General features: G+C 37.1%; 1 long non-coding RNA gene across 1 annotated transcript; it reads left to right on the top strand.

The window, feature by feature from the left end:
* The first annotated feature begins 5,430 nt into the window (after nucleotides 1–5,430).
* On the top strand, nucleotides 5,431–7,178 carry LOC126876988 (uncharacterized). Its single transcript, XR_007694649.1, has 4 exons — nucleotides 5,431–5,632; nucleotides 6,033–6,201; nucleotides 6,476–6,709; nucleotides 6,861–7,178. It is a non-coding gene; the product is annotated as an uncharacterized LOC126876988 (long non-coding RNA).
* Nucleotides 7,179–7,732: the final 554 nt, after the last annotated feature.

Raw genomic sequence — 7,732 nt, forward strand, 5'->3', positions numbered from 1 at the left:
GGTTTTCGTCATCGGTCCTATGATGTCCATAGCGATTTTGTCGTTAGGGTTAAGTGGCGTGTCTGAGATTTGTGGGGATTCTTTGGGTCTGATACGTGTTAGTTTCTCCTTTTGACATGTGTCGCATGTTTTCACAAAGTTTTCTACTCTTTCTAAAAGTCCGGAAATTTTGAATTTATCCTTGATCCGTTGATACGTTTTCTGTATCCCTAAATGTCCTACGGTGTCGTTATGGTTTTCCTTTATTGCTTGTATTATTTCGTTTTCGTCTAGTTTTAAGATGGGATTAGGTGCATAAGTAATTTTCTTGTACGTGTCGTTAAAATATATTAGCATGAGTTTAATCTGTGTTTTCTCTAATTCAGTGAAGTCGTTATTTCCTATGCCGATTTTTGTTGTATCTTTAAGAATTTTGTAAAGTCTTCTGATCCAAAGTGTCTCGTCGTATTCTCCTAAGTCGTTTCGAGTTAATTGGTAAAATGTTTGGTCATTTGGTTTAATTTCTAAGAGTTTCGGATTCTCGTTGTTGTCTTTCCATGCGTTGAATGAATTAGTGTGATCAATTACTAGGTCGAGGTTAACTACTTCGTCGCGAGTTACTGCGTGAACTCTAGATAAAGCGTCTGCAGCTGTGTTATCTTTACCCTTTGTATATTCGATTTCATAGTCATATTCTTCGAGTCTAAGTCTCCAACGAATCAGTCTGCTAGAAGGGTCTTTGCAATTGTGTAGCCACTTAAGAGCTTGGTGGTCGGTTCGAATAATGAAGCGTCGTCCTAACAAATATTGTCTTAATCTTTTCACGGCCCATACGATGGCTAAGAGTTCCTTTTCTGTCGTGGTATAGTTTCGTTCGGGTGGATTCAGTGTTCTTGAAATGTAACAACAAGGATGACCGTCTTGCGACAGTATTGCTCCTAGTCCTTCGTTACTTGCGTCGGTAGTTAAGGTAAAGGTTTTGTTAAAGTCTGGATAAGCTAATATTGGGAAATTACAGAGTTTGTCTTTTAAAGTATCAAAGCTAATCTGGTGTTTGTCAGTCCAATGGAATGGTGTGTCCTTTTTTGTTAAGTCTGTAAGGCTTTTCGCGATTTTGGAAAAGTTTCGAATAAATTTGCGATAATAACCTGCTAAACCTAAGAATGATTTCACGTCCGTGGCATTGCGGGGTAATCGAAAGTTTTTTACAGCGTCTAATTTCTTGGGGTTTGGTTTGACTCCTTCGGATGAAACTACATGGCCTAAGTATTCTAATTCCGGTTTTACGAATTCACATTTGTCCGGTTGCAATTTAAGTCCTAATTCTCTGAGTCTCTGAAATACTATCGCGAGGTTTTCGTTATGTTCTTGAATCGTTTTTCCGAATATCACTATGTCATCCAAATAAACAAAGCAGTATTTTCCTACAAGTCCAGCTAAGGCTCTGTCCATTAATCTTTGAAAGGTAGCGGGTGCGTTTTTAAGTCCGAATGGCATTCGATTGAAATGAAAATGCCCTTGCGGTGTCGAAAAAGCGGTATATTTTTTAGATTTCTCGTTCATTGGAATTTGATGGAATCCTGAGGATAAATCAAGCGCCGAAAAGAATTTTGCGTTTCCTAGTTGTGTTAAAATGTCGTCTATATCAGGTAAAGGGTAAGCGTCTTGTTCTGTGAGTTCATTTAGTTTCCTGAAATCGATAACTATCCTCCATTTCTGTTTTCCTGAGGCGTCTAATTTTTTCGGAACTACCCATACCGGAGAGTTATAAGGGGATTCGGATTCTTCTATAATATTTTTCTTCAACATGTCTCCTATTTGTCGCGAAATCTCGTCACGGTGACATTCCGGTGGTCTATACGATCGTGTGTTAATAATTTTGTCTTTGGTTAACGAAATTGTGTGCTGAGTTAAATTAGTACAGGGTAAAAGATCGGTTTCTAAATTAAAGATGTCAATATAATGAAGGATAATCTTTTCGATGGATTCACGGATTGATTTTTCAATGTGATCTGTTCTCACTAGGCTTTTTAGTTTTGATACGTTGGAAAAGTCATGAGAATTTTGAATATTGCTAGAAATTTCAACGTTTTGCTCTCCAGTGTTGATAAAACATACTTTAGTTGGTTTGCCTTCCAAATAGATTGTTTGAACTCTGTTTTCTCCAGGAGTCAAATGTATTGGTTTCTGAAATAAAATGGTTTTGTCGTTTAATCGGATTTTGTCATTGGATATTGAATAGTTATACTTCTCTAAACATGGTAGCCCAATGATTCCGTCTTCGATAATAGGGAAATTGTTCGGTACTATGTGAAAAATGTGATTTTGTCCAAAAATTCGTTTCGTTACGTATTCGTTAGTTTCGTACTTGTCTCGTCCCATAGAAAATTTTTGTTTAGGCCCTATTTGTATCGCGTTGACAGTTTTGTTACGTTTCACCAGGTTTATCCCTGCTCCTGTGTCGACCAGAAATACTCGCTCTTCGGTTCGGGTTGACAAAGGTATTGCGAGTAATCTTCCCGTGGCGATGTTGACTCGTATGTCTCGTACGGTTCGTCCATCTCCTGGTTCGATGTTGTTTCTTGTATTTCGTCCCATTCCTGGACTGCCTGAATTCTTGCGGGTGGTCGATCGCGCTGGCTCGGTGGTAGAAAATTTTGACACTTGTTGGCAATGTGTCCCAGCTTTCCGCACTTGAAGCACTTCATCTGTGCGCGTTCAGCAGGTGATCTATTTTCTACTTGGTTAAATGTAGCAGGTTTCTGAGCTACTGGCGTGTTAGGCGATCTTGATGGTACATTAGATCGTCTTACCTGCATATGCTGGTTGTCGGGGCGATTACTAACCGAAGGTAAGCGATTACATGACCAATTAGGTTGTCGTTCTTCTCGCAAGTAGCGTTCTACATCGGCTGCCTTTTTTTTCAGCTTCCGGAAGATTCAAGGGTTCACTGCTTAATAGTATTCGCCCTATGTCGCGTCTGAGTCCCTTTAGGTACACACGAACAGTCTTCTTCGTGATTTCTTCAGTCATAATTTTACGTGTTAGTGGTTGTGGGTACTCATTGGTTACTGCGTACAGCAAACGGTTGAGTATTCTTCTAAACCGAATATTAAAACTTTGCACTGATTCCTCGCGTCCCTGTCTCAACTCTCGTAATTGTTCTTGGTACTCATCCGAAGTCACTTGTGCTGCTAAGTTATTTCTCAGTGCGTCGTACAGATCACTGTAACACTCAATAGGAATGTTGCGAATACTTTGGGCTGCTTTCCCCACGATTTTTTCCACTTTTATTGCTTTTAGCAATAGATCTTGCTCCATACAGCGATCCTTCATACTTCTCACTTCTTTGATGAAGTCTTCAACTCCTACATCATCATCTCCGTTGAGCGTTGGGATGTAGCGTATTGCATCCTTAGCTCGTAGAGTGGGAGGAGCGGGCGAAAAATAGCCTCTTTCTTCCACCTCGGGTTGTTCGCTGTCGAGGTGGACAGGTGGGGTGTCTGAAGCTGCTAACCCTGACAGTTTGCGTGCTTTTGCCATATTCACAGTACGATTGATTGCTGTCGACGCACTTTCATTGTCTTCGGTGATAATGGAAGCAAATTCATCGGTCGCAGGGGATCCGAACCCAGTCCGTAGCGCTGCGACGGTTTTCCCGAGATTCTCGATTTCTGCTGCCCTGTGTCTGTTCTCTTCGTCATTTTGCATAGACAAACGTAACATTTCCTCTCGTAAAAGGGCAATGTTCTCGTTCTGTTTTTGAATACTGTCCCATATTGCTCGCAACATTGGGTCAGTTGAGGTTGAAGTTTGAGATTCGTTTGCCTTAGACATTATTGCGCTGATTTATAATTTTCAGACGAAGACGAGTCTTGGCTACTGAAGCTAAATTTTCTTTCACGGTAACGTACACAGGAATTCAGTTTACCTTTTATTGTTACTTCACTTGGTTCGTGATAGTTACTTTGTTGTTGCGGATGACCGTAGTCCCAAATAATTCGATCTTCCGTAGATGATGAATGTCTTTTGGTTTCCGAACAAACACTTTTCACTATCCTGGCAGGATCGCCAAAATGTCACGTAAAATAACAAAATAAAAAAAGGAATTTGAGGTAAAAAATAAAAAAAGAAAACTTTATTTTTTTTCTAACATCAATACACTTTACAATTTACTTCCGAACTCTAGGCGTGACTTTCTAAGACTGACTCTTATGATTTTACTTTCGATCGGATCCGATTACTTTCTTTTGTCATCCCTCAACATCCCCACCGTCCATGCATTTGCTAGGCGTCCGCGATCGTTGCCACGTGTTCTTTCTTCTAGAACCTTCGGTGCAAGGACCGTTGGGATGTTGATGGTTCATTAGGCACTTCAGCGATATACATTGTCGCCGAGTGCCGCCACATCTTTATCTCTATCGTCAGTCCGTCGGATTTGAAGTATGCCGGTCGTGACAACACCATCGGCGCCTGGATGAATCTTGATAACTCGGCCCAGAGGCCAATGCATGGAGGGAACGTTGTCCTCTCTGAGGATGACGATTGTGCCCTTTTGGATGCTGTGTCCACCCTTGCTCCATTTATTGCGGTTGGTTAGCTCGTTCAAATACTCCTTATGCCAGCGGTTCCAAAAATGTTGTTTAAGCTGTTGGATATGCTGCCATTTGGAGAGTCGGTTCGATGGAATGTCCCTGAAATCTCGATCACGTAAGCACATTAATGAATCGCCAATGAGGAAATGTCCGGGAGTGAGGGCTAGGAGATCATTTGGATCGGTGGAGATAGAAGTTAGAGGGCGGGAATTGAGGACTGCTTCTATTTCTATGATAAGAGTATTACGGTGTTAAGCTCATATGTTTCTGTTTCTCCACTCGCGCTGCGCCATAATATCCTTTGATATTTCCGATCCTCTGGTCGTACGAGGAATTGCCGATACAGGAATTTTCTCGATGTCGCCAGTGAGTACGTACTGATGAGCGCGGAATCTAATTAATATGCAAAATAAATTGTGAATTGATTCGAGAATATAGGATTTCCCCATTTTCATGATTATCGTGATTTTTGTATAAATATATTTTTTAAGATACTAATAATTAGGTACTTATAAATTAGTATTATCAATTATTTTGCATTTATAATTCCGCCTCTAGTATAAGTGTTAATTGAAAACTAACTTTATGTTTCAAAAAGTACTAGCAAAGTCGTTGAGTAACAAGCCACTGATGCTAACACAAATAGCATTGTCGTAATTAAATATTTCTAAATATTCATTTTTCATTTTGAACCTGTAGAAACAATTTATTATATATACTATTAGCTAAGTAATTGCATATTTAATTAAGTCGAAATATAAAACTTAGTTATTTTAATAATTTAAAAAATAAAAAACTGACAAACATTTCAATTTAATTTATGGTTGGAACAAAAGACAGTTATTTTTCATTAATTGAAATATTGCAATGCAGAGTACTTTCCAAAATACGCCGAGAGTATTCCTGATGGTGAAACGAGCGTTGCTTCATCGAACGCAGCTAAAGAAAACAACATCTATGTAGTTGGTGGTACGATGCCTGAAATAGGGGGCGATAAATTGTACAATACCTGTACTATTTGGGGTCCCGATGGAACTTTGATAGCAAAACACCGAAAGGTAAGTAATATATTCCTTTATGGCTTTGAATTTGAAAATATTGGGGCGAAGAAAGTGACTCTATCTAGGAATAATTTAGGAATATACATATGTACATACGTATACTATAACCAATTCTATAATTTACGGTTTATAAAATACGTTATGATACGGGAAACGCCCATTTTTGTTGTAATGTGTTTGTGTTGTATAAATTTTTCACATACTTAAAATATTATTATACTTATTTTTTCTCCTTTTTAAACATTATTAAATGATAGGATTTTTTAATAAAAGAAAGTGATAAAAACGCTGTCAGTTATTAAATAAAAAATAATTAAAGTTTAGGAGTTGGTAACTTTGATATTAAATTACAAAAGTTGCAGCAATAGAATTAGCGACTACATTTTTATGTTATTAGGTACATCTATTCGACATCGACATTCCTAATAAGATTACTTTTCGAGAGAGTGATTCACTCAGTCCTGGTAACTCCCTAACGACGTTCGATGTGAAGGGCTGCAAAATAGGTATTGGCATTTGCTATGATATTAGATTCGAGGAAATGGCACGCATTTATCGGAACAAAGGTACAGTAACTTAATCGATCAATACTTAACTAGCAAAAAATTAAATATCTTTCTTAAATATATTCTATATAAAATTAATATAATCTGTAACTCTGTATAAAAAGAAGCTTAATTTAAAAAACCAGTATATTTGCTGAAAATGAAACAAATAAAAGAATTAAAAGCACAATAAGAGGACTGTCCTCGCATATTCAGAAATGATGGAATGTGAACCGTGCAACTACGAAGTTAATTGGTATTCGGTGGCTTCATATTTCCTGCTTCTCTGGGTTAGGTTGCCAAATGCTGATATATCCAGCGGCATTCAATATGACCACTGGACCACTGCACTGGTCATTACTTCAGCGTTTCAGAGCGAATGATAATCAATTATACGTTGCCTGCATATCACCGGCTCGTGTTCCTTAAGCAAGTTACGTCGCATGGGGACATACACAGTTGACCAATCCCTGGGGAAAGATTCTTTACGATTTGGAAACTCAAGAGAATATGGCAGTCACCGATATCGGTAATTTACAGCTTAAAATTAAAAGCGAGAGATCCATGATGTAATTAATTTTTAGTCTCGTTAATTTATCGATTTAGCCATCTTCCTCTGTATTTGTTGAATTTATTAGTAAGCATTACTTATTAATTCGTATGTTTCTTTTTTCTATCAGATCTAAAAGTTGTTGAGGAAGTAAGGGCTCAGATACCTACATTTTCTCAGAGACGTACAGATTTGTACGACACTGTCTGTAAGAAGGAGTAACTCTACACTAAAACAGAAAATGTTTTTTTTATAATATTTCTACTACGATATCCTTTTTTTGTGAATTATTACTAATTTCTTATCATTTGTACTAAATGAATGACTCAATTAAGAAAACCAAAACGTTATAAATAATAATCTGTATATCTTGTGTATCAACATGTAATTGGATATTATAATAATATAGGAATGCTATAATAATATAGGATAATAATATAGGAGAATAGTAATATAGAAAAAAACTACATGCTTTTAAACACCTTTAATATCGATCACATAAATTGTTATAATTCACAATGATTACGCATACATAAAAGACCCCTTGATAGTAAAATTTACGATCAAAAGGCAATTACGTATCGTTTAACAACATTTAATTTATAACACCTTTTAAACATTTAGACAGATTAACACATAACACTTCTTATATAGAAACATCAATTCGAAGTTATCAGCTTGGAGAAATTGGTCGATTAATACCTGTAGATTGTCTGTCTCGATGAAAGACTTAAAGAGAGCAAAAACATGATAATGCCGCTAATATAATATTCCTTCTTTCTTGTATCTGTCTGCCTCTCAGGTCGATTTACTAATTACAATAAGTAATTTCGCCTTCTTTGCGCTCTCTTTTAACGCATTCGAGACCGAAAGAAATTCATATCAGTCAGTAGGCAAGGGTATAATATACATATTTTATATATAACTTACGTAGTAATGTATATATCATGTTAATTTCATATTTTTTTCAATATAGAATTATTATATATATATATTTAACTG

The sequence above is a fragment of the Bombus huntii genome, unplaced genomic scaffold (assembly GCF_024542735.1).
Source record: "Bombus huntii isolate Logan2020A unplaced genomic scaffold, iyBomHunt1.1 ctg00000109.1, whole genome shotgun sequence".
Lineage (NCBI taxonomy): Eukaryota > Metazoa > Arthropoda > Insecta > Hymenoptera > Apidae > Bombus > Bombus huntii.